Raw genomic sequence first — 20,505 nt, forward strand, 5'->3', positions numbered from 1 at the left:
AATAATATCTGCCAGAATTTAATGTGTTCAAATAACTCCATTGCCCTTTTTTTCCCTTGTAGTGATGATCAAAAAAGAAAAAAATGCTCCAAAAATATTTACAATAATTTTAGGAGGCAGTGTAATGCACATCACTCTTTCATGTGCAGTAACAGGGAATCAGGAGTATCTCCAAGATGTTAAATTAAGCTGGGAGAGGGGATGTCCAAGTAGCAACTCCAATATCTGATATAAAGAAACATTTCTGACCTACTGAGATTCAAGCAGTATGAATAAGAGTCAGAAAATGTGAGGTGTGTTTTCCCTTCAATTCAATTTTCCCCCCTTTCCAGTGATTTTCTGACACTTACCCTAATCTGTTTTTATGTTTTTTTGAAACTGAATCTGAAAATCAAATTGATGTCATCCTATCTTGGCTCATTCAAGTGCTCTGTGCTCAGCAGTACAGGAAAGAGTGTGTGTGTCCAGCTAAAGGAATGTTAACTGTCCCCATCCTGTGGTGACAAGTAGCTTCATTAGTGAGTGAAGATATGTGCTTGTACAGTTGGGTTTCTCGTGCATGATGAAATAGTTAATCCTGGGCAAAGGGCTGAGTCCTATTTAGTCAGCACCAGTTCATTGCTTTACCCCCTGAAGTCCTACCAGCATTTTAACTAACAAATCATACAGTTTTCACAGGCTCTAACAAGTGCCAAGTACTTCCACAGAATCTAAAGGAAGAAACTGTTTTGTCCCAGCTGATGTGCACTCACATGAGAATGTTGGAAATACTGAATGGTAATTTAGGTTTTGCATTAAACATAATGAAGGTCCATGGATCCATGGTGTCTCTTCAGCTGGAAAGATTATTTAAAAAAAGACAAACAGAAAAAGAAAAACAGCTCATTGTGAAGTCCTAGAAAGTCTGTTACAGCAACAGTAGTTCACTGAGACAGTTCAGTGGGAGGACATGAGCTCTGAGGTTCAGGAGTGGCACAGGTTTTATCTGTGAAATCCTATGGAGTCTTGGGGGGAAAACAGCTGAAAATCTCAAATATTTCTGATCTTGCATAACTGAAGGGTTGACTACCTCTGGCTTGAAAGATCTCTACTCCTTCCTCATTGCCTTTCAAAGAGTGTGGTTGGTGCCTTTCTTCACGCTTTCGCTTGCCCCTTCCATCTCCTTGACACCTTATCCCAGAATGGACAGGATCATTCCAGAAATATTGCCAACTGCAATTAACCTCCAAAAGTTCAGATAATTCAGATGAAGAATAGGTGAAGTTTGCAGCCAGGCAGTTTAAACAAAGTCATGACTTTTTCGTTCTGAAACATTAGTTAATTTTCCATTAATTTGCTTTCATTGCACTTTTTTTTTCTAGGAGTGAACGTGAGAATATTAAAATAAAGATTAGAGGCAAAAATAAATAAAATGAATGATAGTATTGTCCATTGATTTAGTGTTGTGCACCAGAAGGCAAAGGAAGTTTAATTTGAAAGCAAATATAAAATGAAGAGAAAACAAAGGAACAATTTCACAAATGTGGTATATGATTCTGCCTCAGCAATTATATTTTTTAATTAGGACAAGTTTTAATTACTTTTTTGCAATCTTACAGTGTACACAAGCACAGCAATTCCTTTTAACATTCAGTTTCCTAGAGACAGCAGGTTAAGGTCTGAACCATAACAAATGATGCCTTACTCTGTATCCTCTTCCTTCACCCTCTAAAACATATTACTGGCTCAGTTCAATTCAATGCCAAATCTCAGCATGAGGCTTCTAGTAGTTTATTTTTTCTGTGACTAAGCTCTCCATCCAGATTACATAAAATCTCACACCTTCTAGGATTTCCACTAGCCATAAAGCTCTAGCAAAAGAAAATAACAAAATGCTTCATCCCAATGTCTCAGTACCATATCTGGAAATCTTTCATTTCCTCCTTTGAGAAGAGAAGTAAGCTGCAGAACTTTACTTTGTTTTTTCTTTACAACTGAATCTGCTGGAAGTCCATAGATAAATGAAACCTAAATAGCCTTCATAATTTATGGGGCTGAATTTTTAGTCTATTGCATGTGTCCTTTAGCATCCCTACATTTTTTAAAAGCTCCCCTGTTCCTCCAGACTTTTAAGAAAGAAAGTTTCTAAAATAAGAACAACCTAAAAATCCAAGAGCTAGCTAAATAAAAATATCCCGCTCCCCTTTTCCCCCCACCGATGGTAACATGAATGTCTTCTCTTTTAAGATGGAGCTTATATAAATGTCATTACAGCCATGAAAGAAATTACAAGAAAATTAAAGCAGCTGAATATGCAGCATTTTTTGGAATTCTGGTGGGGTAATTCAAGCCTATCTCTGGGAAAAATTAAATCTTTCAGTGAAATGTAGAGACAGGAAATCCTGGTCTGGGGTTGTAACAAGGAAGATGTTTTCTGTAAAAGAGAAAGAGAGACAAATCACACTGGCAATAAAGGCAGAATTTTATTTTCACAGATTTTTTCCTTCTGTAGGCTGACTGTCTGAGACGACAGTGATTGCTGTAGAAAACTGTTTTATACTAATATGAGTATCTGTTTAGTATGGAAGAAATTCAAGGAAGTTTGGTTAACATGGGCAGAGAAGAACCACGATGTAACAGCAGGAAAAATGCCTCGAGATTAATGTTGGTACTCACAGGTGAATAATCAAGACAGTAGGAGGAAAAAGCTGACAAAAAAAGCAAGCCATATGGGTTGACACTTCGTCATACATTTATAGGCATGTCAATCCCATTAGTCACATGTTCTTTTGAACATGCCAAATGAAAAATGTAATTGAACATTTTGCTTTCAGTTATTTTTGAGTAAGTCCAAAGCCTTTCTCAGTTATCCCATGGAATTACTGCAGATTTATTCCTGGAGAAATGGGAGCACAATTTTCTTCATTTGTTCATGAAGAGATATACAAGCACCTGTCACCTCTTGCTTTCTCTGGCAACCTCAGCAACGGGGGAAAGTGCTGCCCCTAGATAATGGAGAAAGCTTCTGAGTAAGCCTCCTTCATTACTAACTACTGGGAAAGCATTCTTCAATTATTCACTAAGTCTAAAGGGATAGGAAGGCTATTTTTATCCTATTGGAAAAAAGCTGTTTTCTCAGGGAAAACACAAAATGAAATAAAAGCTGTGTACTGACTGCATTTCCCCACCTATGTCCTGTAAAAGGCACTGTAAAATTGGGCAGAGGGGTGAACACTGTGTAACCCCAGGCCTGATCTCCCTTTTAGCAACAGACTTTTCCAACACTGATTGACAGGAAGGGAGAGCCATTTTCAAATCTGGGAACAGCAGTCACTGCTGCTGCTGGGATTCTGGAAGGGTAAAGATCACAAAATTATGGGACAGTTGCAATAGGAAGGACTGTTCTGATCTGTTGGTCATCATGGGCAACCCCCCATGGCTGTGTCATCTAGAGCTGGTGTCCCGGGACCATGTCCAGGCATGTTTTAATATCACCAAGGACACAGACTCCTCCAGGAAACCTGTGCCAGTGAGCAGTCACTTCTACAGCAAAAATGTGCTTCCTCGTGTGACATGTGACTCAGGGATCACACTGGTTGAGGAAATGCTGCGCATTGTCAAGGAGAACAAAATTTTCTGGGCAGGAGTTCCAAGAGTTTGGTTTCACTCCATTGCTTTGGAACAATTTATGGTACACTGAGTATATATTTATGCACTCTCCATATTTTCTCTAATTTCACATATTTATTATTTTCTCTTATCCTTTTTTCATTTTTACTGAGTTCCTGGGCTCAGGGTAACAGGTGCCAGGATGCACATGCACAGTGGATCTCTCTGGTTACAGGTACCCAAGCTATAACAAGAATCAATAGATCTTCTCTTTTCATACAGCATGTAGATGTCTCCTGAGCCACCCTCTAATCACTGACTCACACTTACACAAGTTCAGTATCTTCTGTGTTCCTCTAGAAATATTTCAAATGGGAATCTGAAGAGTACTGTAGGATAAGGTAATGTGACACAGACTAATTAAAAACTTTCCAATTGGAACTTGGGTAGTAAAAACATGGCAGAGATATTCAGGACTTTTTGCTAGCCAATGCATAAGATTTATTAGGAGTTGGAAGAGATGGTATTAGCTCTGAAGCTGGGTGAGAATAGGGGACTATAGACCTGATTCTGCCAAGGACAAAGCTAATTTGCTCTGTTGAGTATGGTCTATGAGAAAGTAACTAGTAGGGAGGGGAAAAAGTTGAGGGGAGTCAAAGAAAATAAGAAAATATAACTTCCTGGTTTAGGGGGCTCTTTTATAGGTCATTTGCTTCTCCAGTGGTCTGGACATTTAAGAGTGTATCTTTAATAGGTGCACTCTAGAACCTCTAATTCTCCCTTCCTCATTTATGCAGCTATCCTCTGCCTACCTCCTTTCCTCACCTGTAGTCAAAACACCCAGCTATGACTATGTATGGATTACGTATTATTGAGATGTAAATTATTTTTTTAAGGTGGTGTGAAGGGGTTGAAAACAACATGGGTCATTTGTTTTAAAATTTCTTTTTAATTAAGTTATTCTTATCTTGAATTCCCATACCATCCAATTACCTGTGCAAATTTTAATGTGGTCTGTAAATGTAAGCTTCCTCCTCCTTACTATTATTAAAAACAGTTATTAGTTTCATAAAACTTAGCACATAATTAGCAAAAAAAGTATCATAGACCTGCTGGCTCATCAGCTTCTGCATTGGGTTTATTATGGAATTTAAAAATAAAATTCTAAGCATTTACCAAGTATCTACAAATACTGCTTGTCGGTGATACCCATTTTTGTGAGAAAACATACTGCTACTTTTGAGAACACTTGCAATGAATGTTTTCCTCATTAGCAACAGGGTTTTGTAAAACTTGCTACTTTTGATCTTGAGCAGTTCACAGGAGACTCTTAGCTTTGTTTCCCAGGAAAAGGGAGCTCACGTGCTTGCTGTGTCTGTTTAATCTGCTGGAAGGAAAAGAGCAGCTATTTGTACCCTGTATGAGTAGGAAACATCTCTGTCAGCTCAAGTGGATTTAGACACTATGGCATTCACATGCAATGTGGATTGTGTGTGCCTGAGCTGCAGAAAAAAACTTTGGTTGGAGCCTGGACCTTCAAAGGCTGAGTCCCTGAACAGGGAAGGTGGGACATTTGTGGGCTCAATGGTCTGTCTGGCACTTGTCTAACTTATTTTGGATGTTTTGGAGAGCTCAAGATATTCCTTCCAGAAGTGGACAGCTGTGCATAATCTATCTTGTCTCAGCTTTGTAGAATGTGTTTGGGAGACCAAGATTGCAGGAGAAGAAGATTGCAAGGCAGTTCTGCCATAGTGCCAGAGCTTTTTATGCCAAAGATGGTCTATGAGACACAAATTCTAGGTCAAATCAATCTTTGGTAGCTCCAGTGTTCAAGTATTACTTGTTTCCTTCCTTTGCTGTAGCAAAATTAACTAGTGGTCACATTTGTTACAATATTTGTGATTCCTTGTGAGCCTGCAGGCACACCTGTACCCATTTCGTAAATTGTAGAGAATTTACATTACTTTCTGCTGAGGGGAAAAACATCCACAACTAACAGAAACAAAGATCACACAGACAATAACCAGACAGTAACAAATGTGCATGTTTCATAGCCATGCTTCCACCCAAGGAGTGTTAGTAAAACCCGTGGTCTTACGCTCATGAGTCACAAATACCTCCAAAGAACTAAGATGAAAGGTTCCTGTGAGTCTGAACATGAAGATTAAATATTCTTTTGTAACATACTCCAAGAATTTGGAATGTTATAGTTTCAGGACTCATTGAACCTCTATTTAATTTAATGACAATTTCATACCCCTGAGTTCACTGTCTTTGGTATCAATGAGGTTATGTGGATCTGCATACTTAACAGCTTTCCCTTTGAGAATTTAGAGTCAGTTGTATCAAGGGAAGGACTAGACTTCTAAAAACATCTTGTGTGTTTACATTTGTGAAAGAAATAGAGCTTGTGAAAAGCACATCAGTGGAATTTTAAATGTGTATGGGCAGCTCTTCTTTGCAGTTTACAACACACAGAATATAACGTAATAGATGCTAAAATTTTCAGACACTGACTGTGTCACAGCCTGGCTCTTTCAAACAACACTATTAAGGTAGTGGGACTTTCAGTTTTTTCCAGGAAACATTCCTTTCATCTCAGTTGAAAGCCTTTGCCTATCATTTTCTCATAATAATCTTCAATAGAGGACTGTGTATCTCTGATATGTTTTTTTCTGGACCTCTCCCCAGCGTATCTATACTACAAGCAGTCCAGGAACAATTTCAGCATAAAAAGCTCACACAGCCCTGTAGAGCTCATCCAAACCCTCAGGCTTTCAGGTACCATTAGTGCCCATCTAAGCACCAGCCACTTGTCAGATGTCAGAACTATTCAGCAAAATCAGTGCCTTGATTCAGCCTAGCCTGACCCTTGTCCTGGGCCTTGTCACACCCAGCTTCCTCTCTAATCATTTGGAGAGAGGAAAATGGTCTCCCTTATTAGTTGCCTCATAATTTTAATGCAGCCCAGAGTTCTTTTCACAGTGACCCAACATTCCTTTTCTTACTTCAGCATCTTTACCACAAGGCTTCATATTGATTTGCTGTCATAAGCTTTCTTTTTTGAGCATCTCAGCCTCATAGTTAGTTCTCAAGCTCACTCAGTATGGCTTTATAGGCTCCAGGTTGTTTATTGATGTGTATGTTGAGGTTTTCTTCCCTCCTGCCTAGTATCTGATCAAAGCAATCAATAAATGAGTCCTGTTATTATATTTCCAAACTCTTTGAGGATCTGTAACAGAGAAGGCATTGCCTGCTTAATTGATGAAAGCAAAGCTAAAAAGAGCCTCTTTGGTGGCACATATAGACACCTGAGAAGCAGAAAAAGGAAGAGACATCCCTTTTCCCTCATGAGGCCTTGAAGTATGACTTGAAAGGCTTCTACTCTGTCTCTCACTGGCAATCTTTTAACTTAGAGACCTCTGACTCACCTGCATCCACAGCTGTACCACTATATTCCAGGTTGGCAGGCTAAGCAAAGTACAATACCCTCCTTTTTTTTCCAAAACTTTAATTGGCAAGCAAAGTTTTGAGATTACTCATCTAACTGTATGTTCTGTGAAAAGAGCTGAAATACTCACTAAAAAGACACAATGAAATAGCCACACATAGCTAAATTAATGCTTAATATTACAGGAATCAGGAGTTCAAAAGACCATGATTTGCATAATTTATAATTGCAGCAGCCAGCTTATAATATATTTCCTTGTGTCATGCTTGGCTTCTTAGGCTTTCGGAAGACCTTGATCACTCTGAAAATAATCCCACCAAAGCTTTTTCTTTATAAACCTATGGATTTTAGATCAACTCTGAAGTGTAATTAGCTTGCAAAAAAGCCCACCCACCTGACTGACAGCTCTTAGCTGGCACAGCAGAAATTCATTATATACATCTTTTGATTCCTTTATTGTGCCTGTGACATTACTTAGGGCCTCAGAGCTGAACTCCACTCTCAGTCTTCCAGCTTTGGTTTCCCATTTCAGCTTGGCAAATGCTTTGCCAAGTCCACTGTTTAGACATTTATAGGTACAGGACAAGTCCCTCCTAACCTAACTTGACTGACCCCAATGCCTTTACCTCTGGTGTGAAATTGCCTCTGAGTAGAATGGGCAAGTTGAGAGGATTTCATTAACATGTATCTGGGTGATGCATGTTGCTCAGACCTACCTTCTCAATATTTTATTAAAAATTGATCTTCCTGTGACAGTGATCTCTCAGGAATACTAAACTTTAAGCCTGTGACAGTTCATATCTATAGGGCTGCTCATGGGCATAAGTGTTTCAGCAGGATCATGGCCTCTAGGGGTGCATTGGCAGGGGTACCTGATGGAGACTAATAGCAAGGAGCCCTAGAGGCCAAATTAATTTTCCTCATGGTGTATAGGAAGCAAGATTGTAGCTTATTTTTCTTTGTATGAAATGCTATTGAATAAAACAATTTGTCCTGCCAAAGCTCCAAATGGCTGTCAGAAAAGTAGTGTTACATTTATTTTTAGGCTGTTTTCCTAAGGAAATATGGCTTCTTTGATCATGCTGTATGCATGAGTGTGTGTGAAACAATATGTGTATAACTGCTTAAATGTCTGATTTTGTCCCTCCTCCACCATAATATTGAGCTGACAGGGCAATTTCAACCACATTCTTGACAGTAGTACAGAGGTCTCAAGGAAGTTATTTTCTACAGTGTGAAAATAGAAAGTCAGGCAAAAAACAAGAGACCCATTTACTCTCCTCCCGTGAGAGAGGCTGTAGCAAGAGCTTGTTGCTTATTAGACATCTGAGAGGGCACATTGTTCAAAGTGATGGCATAAATCCATATGAAGGCAACTTCCTTTCTTTCTGCTGGTCACAAATCTACTGATTTTATTCACAGATACTGCTCTTTCTTGCTTCCAACATCCATATGATATTCTGGAGTCTTTTCCTACGCTGCTTTAAAAGGTCACACTTCTTTAATAGCAACTTGTATCAAGGAGTTTAAAAGTCCCTGGAGGGGGTATTAAAATGAGAAACATCAAATTTGACTTGGCCATGAAGAAGAGGACTTCTCTATGTACATCTGTTCCCCCTTCAAACTTTACTGTGCTTAGAATATTTTCTCTTTAAAGAAACAGAAACTCTACCCTGTAGACAGAGTAATCTGGCTCTGCCTGATTTAGATTCTTCACAAGCTCCAAAGTTGGAAATTTTAATCATCCAAAGACCTGTTTTTATAAGACCAAGGGATTATTATTTTTTTTTTAATTTGAGAGAGTAGTATATAATTTACACCTCTTACCATTGTGTTTGCTATACAGCTGGAAAGATTTCCCTTTGAAATATATGAATTTGAGATGGAGTGGATCTTCCTCTTGCACTGAAAGAGTCTGTTCCCCAGCCAGGTGTAACTGGTAGTGCAAAATGCTACAGTCAAAATTAAAACAGGCCTCCAGCAGGTTCCAGTAGGATATGAAATTATCAAAATATGTACTTGGAAAGGCACTAGAGCACACAGTTTAAATACCTTTGTTTGATTCTCAATTATATTTAAGCATTTTGAGATCTGTGCGCTCTTTACTACATTTTCCCAGTGGAATACCCCCAAGGGTGGTCTTTACAGGGCTGAACTTATTAACTTCTACACACAGTGGTGAGCCTTCCCAGCAGCAGAGTGGATATCCCGTGTCTTCTAATGTAGCCAGCTAAAGCAAGATTTATGAAAAGAAACAGACTGAACCTCTTAAATCCAAACTACTACCTGTGAACTGAGGTTATAAAATGAAAGTATCAACCCCCAAATGCTTTGTTCTACCATATACTATTTTTCTCCAGAGGCTGAATAGGAGAAGGTAAAAATAGAGATAATTCAAATAAGAAAATGAGGTGTCACTCTTCATGAAAAACCTAATATAAAATGTAATTTCTTCCCCAAAAGAGATTGATGTTTTGACACTTGGTCCTGAGTCAGGAAAAAATAAAACTGAAATATCAAAATTTTTCATAAGGATAAAAAGTTATATGAAAAAGTGGAGTTTGGAAATGTCAAACTGGTTTGAATCATTTCATGCTGATACTATACTGCGCTCTAGTCTATAGGAATGGTAGCTCCACATCACTGAAAGACACTTTCCTTAAGCCTTTCCTCTTATCTGAAATTCCCCTATGAGGAACTTCAGTCTTTCACTTGGTTAAAATAGCAGTGCAATCTGGTGTGCCCAGCTGTGACTGATCAATGCTAATATTCCCCCACATCCACGGGGGAACATATAATTTTTCCAAAATAACCTTTGCCCCAGGGAAAATGTTCATTCAAGTATCAGAGAAGGTATGGAATAAACAGAATTTTCTAAACAGATGGTATTTAGCTTGTACAGTCAGAGTGAAGCCAGGCTGCCTGTGTGGCCAAAAAGTGATTCCTTTGTGATGGATCATGGGGGCATTTACATCCTCAGCTGGGCTGTAATACCTATCTCTTGAGATATTTCCTAATGAAGAAGATTCACGACTTCTGTGTGACCCAGAGTGTGCTGAAAAACACAACCCCTGCATGTTTGCTTGAACTTGCAGGGTGTTTTCCTTCATTTTGATTTGCAGTTCTCTGCAAACATTTCTTGTAAACACCTACATCAATGAGCTTCCTTAGTAAAATCCAAACAGGCAAACAAATATATAAGGAAAATAAAGTATGTGAAAGAATGAATTTCCCTCAGATCACCAGAAATGCTTAGGAAAAACAAAACTTCTCTTCGAGTCCTCTTCTATAATGCACAGGGAATTACCACGTTTCAAATATTGGTAACTGGCTTTTCAGAATTCAAACTGCTTCACATCCTTTACAAATGGCCAGCACTGTACCAAGTGCCCATGATTGTTGCTTATTCACCAGTGCCTTCTCTGAAAATAAATGTGGGGTTTTTTTTTTTTTTACTTCTGCACACTCCAAGAACTCTGACACTGGCAAGATGATCAATTTATTCAACATTCAGAAGACAGTAATTTATTCCGTCCTACACATGCAGGTGAAAATGTTTTTTTTCCTTTTAGGAGAGTGTTGGAAAGTGATGGAAATGATTGCTCTTAAAAACAGGAAAACAAAAATTATTGTAAAAAAGTCAATAATAAAGGAAAAGGATAATTTTCTATACTAAAATGTTTTTTCCAAAATAAAAAGTTTACGTGAACTGATTCTCCTGACCTCTGTGTAAGAAACATAATTGGTGACCTTAAATTAAAATTAATTTCAGAACAGCTTAGTCAAATATGCAGAAATAAGACTTTCCATACCTTGGCTAAAAATCAGCATATATGCATTTTTTATAGAACATCTCTTATTCTGTGTATTGTATAGTTTGAAGGAGCTCTATCCAGACCCTAAGGAGACATGCATTAGCATGTCTTAGCATTAAGTTCCTATTTAATATGCTATAGTATTTTATTATTAACAGGTGCACAGAAATATAACGGCAAGATATCTTGGGCACTTCAAATAATTGAAAATAAGTTTAGGAATCTGGTCTCAATATTTCTCACCTACCAATTAATTTAATTTGAAGTCATGATCTTTTTAATTGATTGTATTTTAAAGCATTTTAGGAGTAATTATTTGTTCTGTGAACCTTCTCAGGCAATTGCAACGTAAGAATCAAAAACTTATTTTCATACTGCTTGTGGAAATATTACTGCAATATCTTTGGCCAAGGGCTTGGTGTAAGCCTTGGTCTATATATTTCTCCAAAAAACATTTTGAAAAATTAGCTAGTGAATGAGGGCAAAATCTCAGAGGAGTCTGTGTATTCCCCACTCTTTCAAGGCAGTTGAATGATGGCAAATGCAAAACGAGCACTGAGTTTTAATAGAAACATAATCTGGATGGGAGCAGGTACAAAATCAAGGGCAGACATTACTACCTAGACAGGTTTCTTAGTGCTGTCAAAGTCAGCATAATCTTCTCATGGATTAACCTTTCTGGTGTGATGTTTGTTGTTAACTTATTTATTAGGGCTTTTTTCTAATTCAATATGCACTGCCTTTATCTTCCATGGAAGTAAATACCCCATCCTAGACTGGCAAATTTTAACTTTATTTGTTCTCCTGCCTTGGCTTTTCATGGGTAGGTCTGTACTTCTGCTTTTTTTTCTCTGGGGAAATAATCCTTTTAGATTTTCTTTTCAATTAACATGTTACTTTTATTTCATCCATCCAGTCATGGGTCATTTCTTTATATTGCATTATCTGATTGAGTTTACTGCTCAGTTTCCTGGCTTCTTTCTCTATCTCTCTCTCAAAAAAAGAATTCTTATCTCATTGTGGCTGAAATTCTGAGGAAAAAGGCAAACAAAACCCCATCATGTATTCTTAGGGAAATAGAAATATATAATTTGATTGAGGTCATTAGATCATTTGGAGTTTTTTTGTCTTCTGTTGTGATGGGGAAAAATGATTTTTATTAATTTAAAATCTCTACAAACCCAGTTTTCAAGTGTCAAATTCTTCACTGCACTGCCATCTTTCCCCCAAGAAGAGCCAATATGCTTTTCCTATATTTTGTGCTAAATATTATAAAAGGTATTATAAGCAATTAAACTCTTTTCACATTTTTAAGGGCAGCCTTCAGTGAGACAACTCAGTGTCTTTGTGGGCATTTGTGTGACATCTACCATCTTTCTGAGCCAAAAGTCATGAGTACAAGCAGGTCAGTGTTTCCTGGGATTTGTTCAGATCCATACAGTCCAGGAAAAGACTGAAAACTGCCAGGCTCTGAAGCACTGATGCCTCTTTAAACTGCACCAGACAGGGAACTTTTGGCCATCAGGGCACACATTCAGCTCAACAGGACAAATCTGTGTGGCAGATTCATGGCTGGTGTAAGTACATATCATATTTCTGGTGGCAGTTAATTTCTTCTTGCCACATAAGCAAAATCATTATTATTTCCTACTTTCAGGATGAAGAAGATGAAAAATATATATCTATCACTGAGAATTTACAAGTCCTGATTCATAAATCATCCCTATGCTGAAGGTACTTCTTTTTTTAGTCCTATCTTTTCTATTTAATTTTAGCAAGGGAGAAGAGTAGGCATTACTAAGGGTTACATTGCCAGCTGTATTTGTGCTCTTTTATAGGAGAAAAGGTTACTTTCATTTGGCTTTTTGTCTTCACAAAATTTCAGGTTTTGGCACCTGAGTTAATTTCTTACACATAATACCTGAATATTTGGTTTGGCAGGCAAATAACTGCCTTATAAATCAGGAAGAGGGCTTCTAATTTGAGGATAACTGGCAATTTATCTCTATTTTCAAATCTTTCTATAGAAATGAAACAGAAGTTAAAATATTTGTGCAAGGTGGATTTGCTACTCTGATCATCCTTCTACTAGCTTGATTAATCCTAACAATAAATGCCTAAAAAGGAGATTTGGTAGCACAAAGAGTTAGTTAAGTTAATGATTCCTGATCTGTTACTATTCAATTCTAATTTACATTTAATAATTATATTAATATCAAAATCCCCACCCAAACCCAAAACAAAATGTTTCTGTGCCTTCCTTGAAAGATCATCCTGAAGCTGTCTAGCTTTGCATCCTGCAATCTGACTTGCATTCCTGCTTGTCCAAGGGTGCACTGAGGTAGTGGGACATTGCAAGAGGTTTCCACTCAGCTGAGCACTGCCCAGTCACAGACCTTCCCTGTAAGTGGGTGGTTAAATCCAATTCTTCTTTTGAGCCTCTTTGAGAAATGCCCTGGCTGGTCACAGGGCTCCTTGCAGTCTGGAGCACATCTGGATTGGAATCCCCATTCTGTGTGACTCAGAACAATAATTTACAGGTAATTATTTCCTGTCAAAGCTGAGTGTTCTTGTCAGCACCTGTAAAAAGCCAAACACTCCTGGGTGTATTTTGAACACATGTGTAACAAGAAAACTCCTTACAGACAGGGTCAAGATAATCATCACTTCTCCAAAACATCTGTGAGGATCTGTTTCAATGGAGAAAGGATGTGGTTTTTTTTAGCTAAAAATTTGCTTCCCATCTTTTCATTCAAGCCTGAGTTTTGAAATTCCTGCTGATTTGATGAGGCAACTTCAGTGACAAATGCAACAAATCCAGGTTCTGCTAATTCTGTTACCGTCTTCCTATCTGACAGCCATTATTAGAGTTTGAATTTAATTTTAGCCAGCTCATGTGCTCTACCTGGCAATGCCCTGGTATTGTATAACACCAGGGAGAAAAAGGAAGAACTTGTGCAGTCATTCTGTTCTAGACAGCTGGAGCATAAGGCAACTCTGCCATTTTTGTGAGGAAGGTTTAGAGGTCACCAATTCAGCCTGGGATATCAGTGACAAAATACTTGTCATTTGCCTGTTTCCATTCATTCAGACAAAGGCATTCATTTTATTTTTAATTAATTGATACTCCTTGTAATTAGTCATTGTTAATCTTTTCTGTTAATGGACTAGCAATCATTATGAGTGCAAAAGTTGCTGAAATCTTACAAATTTAAAATTATTTTATGTGAAGAAAGGAGGCTGTATTTTAGTACAAACTATTTTTGTCTTTTCTGGTAAACACAATGGACTTTTCTTAGCGACAAAGTGACACCCAGAGCAGAGGGACCTACACAGGATTTCAGCAGCATTTACCTTCAAATTCCTGCTTAAACCTCTCATTTCTGACAGAATCACCGTAGCTCAGCTGCTGTTCTGCTGCTTTCTGGCCAGTGCTCCTGAGACCAGCTGTATATGCCTGCTTTGGCCTGTCTTCCTCAGATTGCAGACCCTCTGGCAAGGGGAAAGTTTTGCATTGCATAGGGTTTTGTAGTCTGTAACACCATAGGCTTTAATTCAAGCCTGAGAACAAAGAAATTTTATGGTTTTGTCTAAGTTACAGGACCTGGGAGTGCTTCCCAATGCTCCAGGGACTGGGTGAATATTTTGATGCATCCAAGCTCTTTATTTTGCCAATGTTTGAGAAATGAAATGCCCATATGGGAGGGACAAGCAATTAGCCTGCAATGGCATGTTCTGGTATAGATGATCAAAGAATTGGGATACTGAGTATGTTGGAGGTTGTATATAATTAGAATAATTTATACAAAGATGATCACTATTATTAATTATAATAATATGGTTGGAAATAAGTATTATTAAACATTCAGTGAAACATAACCTTTCCACAAAAGAACGATTTTTATATAATGATGAATATTAAAGAAAAGTAGCATTCATTTTCTGATAAATTATATTATTTGATTTCATAAAAATTGCTTATATAAGAAAAATAATAATTTGAGTTTTAAAATGGAGAGCCATGTCTTAACACTAATATATCTAGGTATTACACCATGGTGAATAAACAGCATTTTAAAGAGACAGAGCAAGAAAATAATAGTAATACATTTAAAAACTGCAGGCACTGACTGCATTTGAAAGCACAAGTCATCACTTTAAGCTGCATGGATTTCATCCAAAGCTCACTGTAATGAATGGAAAGACTGCCACTGACTTTACTGAGTTCTGAGTTAGGTGATGTGGCTTGAAACACTAGATCATTGATTTCAATTAAAAATGTGTGTCTACTGTTCTCCTCATATTCTTCAACAGGGAAAAAATAAAATCAATCAACTGAAGAGAAAAATATATATTTGTTTTGAACTCGTCACTTAATTTCCCATGAGCATTACCTGAAGTGATCATTTTCTTGTCTATGTACCTGGTACTTTCATTAATATAAGGCAGAAGAGTGTTAAGCAGTGTTAAGCACAGAGTGAGAGCATCTTCCGACTCAAAGAGGAAGCATCCAACAAGTGCCTTTTGTCCTAAAACACTGGATCACCTTGTGCCGGCTCTGAAATTGTTGTCTTAACCCTGCAGTGTTATCCTTGCAACTTCCTAACATCTGAACCTACAACCCAAACAGAGACTATATCTCCTCACCTTCTCCTCTCCCTCTGCATGTCAGGGCTCTGTCTTCTTTGCCCTGACTACTGTCCTGCAGGAAAGGGACACAATATCCCAAATCTGCTCGTAGGCACACAGTTTTGGGGTGATTGGGGTGGGGCTGTGGCCCAGCCTCACCCCAGTGGGCACAGCTGTGAAAAGCAGGTGAGCAGCACTGACAGCAATGAGCCATGGAGTGCCCAGGGGCACTGACCAACCACCAAAGGGAACAGAGGGCACAGAGGTGCAGTGCATGAACATGAGGGGATAAAGGGTTGGGCTAAAGGACAAGAAGGGCAGGTGCTTGAAGCCTTGTGATGTGGTATGGTAGTATTATGGGTATTGTGACCATCTCAACTGCAATGTATGCTGTGATGTCTGCTGAGCATTCTCACAATTTGTTCCCTCCATGGAGGGCCTGTAGGGAATTTTCTTGAGCTTTGAGCTGAGTGGTAGTTGGATAAGGTCTCAGACTTTCCTGCAGGAAGTGCAAGAGTAGGACCTTGTTCTTTTTCCTGTAGCTTGGCTAAGGAGGTGGGATAGATTCCCTTCCCAGTCAGCTGCCTGTTACCTCAGTAGCCAGCTATAAAGCCCTGGCTTAACTGGTGTGCTTCTAGATAAGGGCAGAAGCAGGATTTAATCTACTGCAAGAAATGGCTGAGGTGCGCAGCATGGTAAGTGTTTCAGGGTGGAAAGGCATATCTTAAATTTTAGTCTAGATATAGAAACAAAATAGGGAAGAAGGAGAAGAAAGGTTTGCAGTCCATCTCACTGCTTCCTGCCTGTGTATCTTAAAAAAACCCTGTTACATGTTTCCAGCAGCAACAGGATGCATTCAAGAAAAACTTTTCATGTGGATTTGTCTCAGCTTTTGAGAAACTACTAGATAGCTCTACTTTACAATGTGAATTTACTGCTGGGGAGGAAAATTTACCACATCCCTTTTTCCTATTGCACAGAAACACTTATACAGGTTACGTTGCTTTAATTTCTTACCAGATTTCCCATTTACACAACAGCTGTGCACTTTTTTCACATTTCCAGCAGTACTGGCAGTAAGACAGTGACCAGTTGTCTGAGCCCAATTGACAGCAAGACTTACAAGAGCCTTACACAAAGCTCATGGCACGTTGCAATGGCTGCAACGTGGTTTCCGAGGGCTGGGGACTATATTTGTCCTTCCCTTCCTCCTGCAACAGCCCCTACTACATCCCTCAAGGTGCTGAGCAAATCAAAACTTTAGGAATTACTTTCCTATGGCTCCAGAACTGTTCCCTGGGCTTTGTACTGTGATGTGAACTCTTGACAGAATTCAGAGAAGCGAAGGAAAGGAGTTAACCTTGAACCGCTCCTAAATGCCTTGCTCGTGCTCTAAGTATGCAATTTTTCTGCTTCCCTTCCCAAAGGTTCCTTGTTTGCAGTTACATAATTGATAGCTCAACCCTCTGTCCCCTCAGACCATTTTAAAATCCAATATAAATAACACCTCAGAAACAACCTCCTGTGGCCTTCCACTCTTGGCATCAGAACTTGGGTTGTGGGCGGCTTTAGCTTTACTTACTATATGGAAATGTTTTATGAATGCTTCTTAAAATCTCTGGCCATCCATTTAAGTGTAGCTTCCAGTTCCCCAGATATAGAGTTCCTTTCAGCACTTCGTGCTCTCTTTGAATTTGTTTTCCATGAGATGCATAGTGAGTAATTCTACAGGGGGAAAATGACATGGACAATTTTGGGGATTTTTGCTTGTTTGGCCATCTGATTATCTTTTAAAAGTATTTTTTTTGAAGGGGATAGGAATGTCCTTTTGTGTCCAAAGACAGTTAAAAGTTATCCATGGGAGTTCAATTGCTGTGACTTCTTTCTCGATTTTTTTCATATTTTACAACACTTGGCACTGTACTGGAACACTACAAAGAAAGAACACTTTTAACAAAATATGGATAACTCTGTACAGTCACTGCAAAATAATAAATATTTCTATTAAAAGAAAGGTAACACTGTACATGGAATAGGCTTACTCAATTTCTGTGAAAGGGCCTGCAGATCTGTAGAAGGGAGAGGTCCCTGTCTCTGTGAGTTACTGTGAAAAGAAACATTGGTAGTTCAATAGGATCTCCAGACACTGCACAAGGTAGATACATTAACAGACACTTCACCATAGGAGGCTGAGGCATTGCAAAGGTCCTCAAAAGAGAACATGATCTTCTGTAGAGCAAACGTTTAGCACAGTGGGCAGCTGCAGTAGCCTGTGTGCCTCTGAAGGATTACTTAAATAAGGAGAATATCTATCTTTTCCACTTACTTCAGTTTCCTGAAGGAAACTTTCCTCCCTGACCCTCAATGCTTGTTTGTGCTATTCCTTCAGCTTCAACAAAGAAACCACCAAAACCAAACAAAAAGATATTTTCACTGCTCTGAGGTCCTCATGCTTTGAGTCAATTTTCCTCTCCTGCTGTTGCTGCTGCCTTTCCCCTCTCTGTGCAGTGCACTACATGAGTAAGTGAAACCACTGATGAATTGAAGCAGGTCAGAATGTAGGTATCAGTACTTTACAGTGTCTTGAGCAGCATTTGATGGCTTGTCCTTAGTGTCATCAAAGAATTTGTAAAAGCTTCCTTGCAGGTCTTTTCACACTGCAGTCATGGTGGTTACTTAGCTTTTTGGTGACCTGTTGCAATTAGCATCAAATAAATTCCTTAGAGTCCCATGGGCAGAGGCAGGGTGAGAGCAGTGATTTCTGTATTCCCAATGAAGCCCTTTCAATACCACAACACAAGCTGTCTGAGCTGCTGTTAAGTGAGATACACTGCAAAGCTCTGAATCAGAGCCTCAACTTCATCTTTGTAGTGGTAGTTCGGAAAAATGCTTTAGATTTCTTCTTGTGCATTTTCTGTATTCAAATCTGTTGTGACTTTCAAATCAGATTTTCCCTTTCTATGTTTCCATGAATCATTTGGGATACTTGGAAATCTGTGCACAACAGGATCCACATTTGCAAGAGTTATATCTAGCAGTTTAACCTTTCAAATCCATTCAACAATCTTTTCTAACTGGAAAATATTACTTTCAAACCAAGCTGAAAACCAGAGTTATTTATCAGGATTACTTATCAGTGTGCAAATAGTAACATGTTTTCAGCTTGCATAATGTGTGGAAAGGAAAGGGCAAAACTACCAGAGCCTTTGGCACCACACTGTCATTTTGGGAATGAAGAGAACAGGGAAAAGATTGCTCTAACATGATATATGCTGGATCTGGGCAAAGCTTACTGTTTATAAGGAAATAAAAAGCACTCATACAGTTTCTTTGATCTGCCATACTGCACAAACATTCTTACTGTCCTGTGTGTTCCAAGGGAAAAAGAAATTCAGTGAAGATCTAGAAAACAACAAAAAAGGAAAAGATAAAAGCTGGGATGCAGCTATATATGGGTTTTGTGTTCTTTTCAGTGAGAACTATTCTATATTTTCTTACAATGTATACAGATAAGAAATTCAAGAGTTAAATAACTTTTAATGATTAACATTTTTTAGGGGGAAAATTTGAGTCACGATATCCAGATTCTGAATTAGCCATAATAGGTGTCCAGATAATGAATCTTCTATGATTGTATCTTAGACCAAGGAAAGCAATAGTCTCCATGTGGTATGAGGCTGTGATGATGGGGTTCTGACAATGTGAGCTTACAAATTCCTGTAAATACAGCTGACAGGCTGTCACACTTCACTATGAGAGCAGAGCTCCCTCAGCTCCTCAGCTGTTGTGAGTGCAGTGCACAGGCACCAGTCAGTTCTGTATCTGGCATGAGGCTGACCACATGCAATTGTTCAAATCTGTTTAGCATCCATTTAGAAGCAAGACCACTGAGTGAGTATTGGTTTGGTGGCCAAAGCCAGGAAGCAGATTAGGCAGATTCTCCTTTTATTCTTCTTCCCCTATTTACACTTTTTTTTTTTTCCTGGATTGTTTTGTGTTGTTTTTAGTCGGAACTTAGATGCTAAGAGACTAGTTTGTTTATATCCTATGGAGAAGATGTAGGAAATGGAAATGTACTGCTCTTGAAAGTTTTCTGCTAGTTGACCAAAGAATCTTTTGGAGAAGTAGGGATATTTTTGGATTATTCTTTTCAAAATAGGCAATTTTTTTCCTTATTAAAGTCTAGAGATAATGTTTTCTGAAGTTATTAATAAAATCTTCAGGTGCCATGCATTCTTGAGACAGCCAATTGTGAACTCATAATTCTTTACAACCTTTTACTCCCTTCCCTACGTCTGATTCCTCACAGTAGAACTTTGTGAGGCCTTTTCCGTAATACACTGGGAAACATAAAGATCTCTTTTGCTTTAGATATTGATCATTCAAATCCAAACAAAAGGAAACGGACAAAGGCCCTTGGCCAAGTAAACATCTTGGGAAAGACCTAGGAAAGTCAGGCAAACTCCACAAACTATAATGGATACGATATACATTGTGCTAAGTGATCAACTCCCTTAGAGAACAAAAAAAAAACCTCCATGTCGTGGTTTGATATGGAAAAAGAATTTTCTCGGAAGGAAGAGATCAATTTGGATATTGACCAATTGAAGGTGAACACGCCTCTGAGAACACAGAGGGGTTAAAAGCAGAATTCCCAGGAGAACTCGCTCTCTTTTGTTCCAGTCAGCGGTCAGTGCAGCCTCTCCCCTGCCCGGCCGTGGCTGGGTGAGAGAGGGGAAGGCCCATGGCCTGACTGAGGTAGGCCCAAGGGTGGAGGGACTGGGAACCCCCTGCAGATGGAAGGGTGGAGAAATCTGGGATGTCTCCGTTCCCCCCCAGAGTCTCTCTCTCTCGAGAGAGAGAGAGAAAGAGACAGCGGTGGTTTTGCCAGCAGCTCACCGCAGGGAAGGAGAAGAGCGGGGGGGCTGCAAGGTGCCCAGCTGCCTGTGGGAGTCGGAGAATCTGGGCAGCGAGCCATCCTTGGGAGTTGAGAAATGAAAACTCTTTGAAATATTACTCCTC

This window comes from Taeniopygia guttata, chromosome 7 (genome assembly GCF_048771995.1).
Source record: "Taeniopygia guttata chromosome 7, bTaeGut7.mat, whole genome shotgun sequence".
NCBI classification, from domain to species: domain Eukaryota; kingdom Metazoa; phylum Chordata; class Aves; order Passeriformes; family Estrildidae; genus Taeniopygia; species Taeniopygia guttata.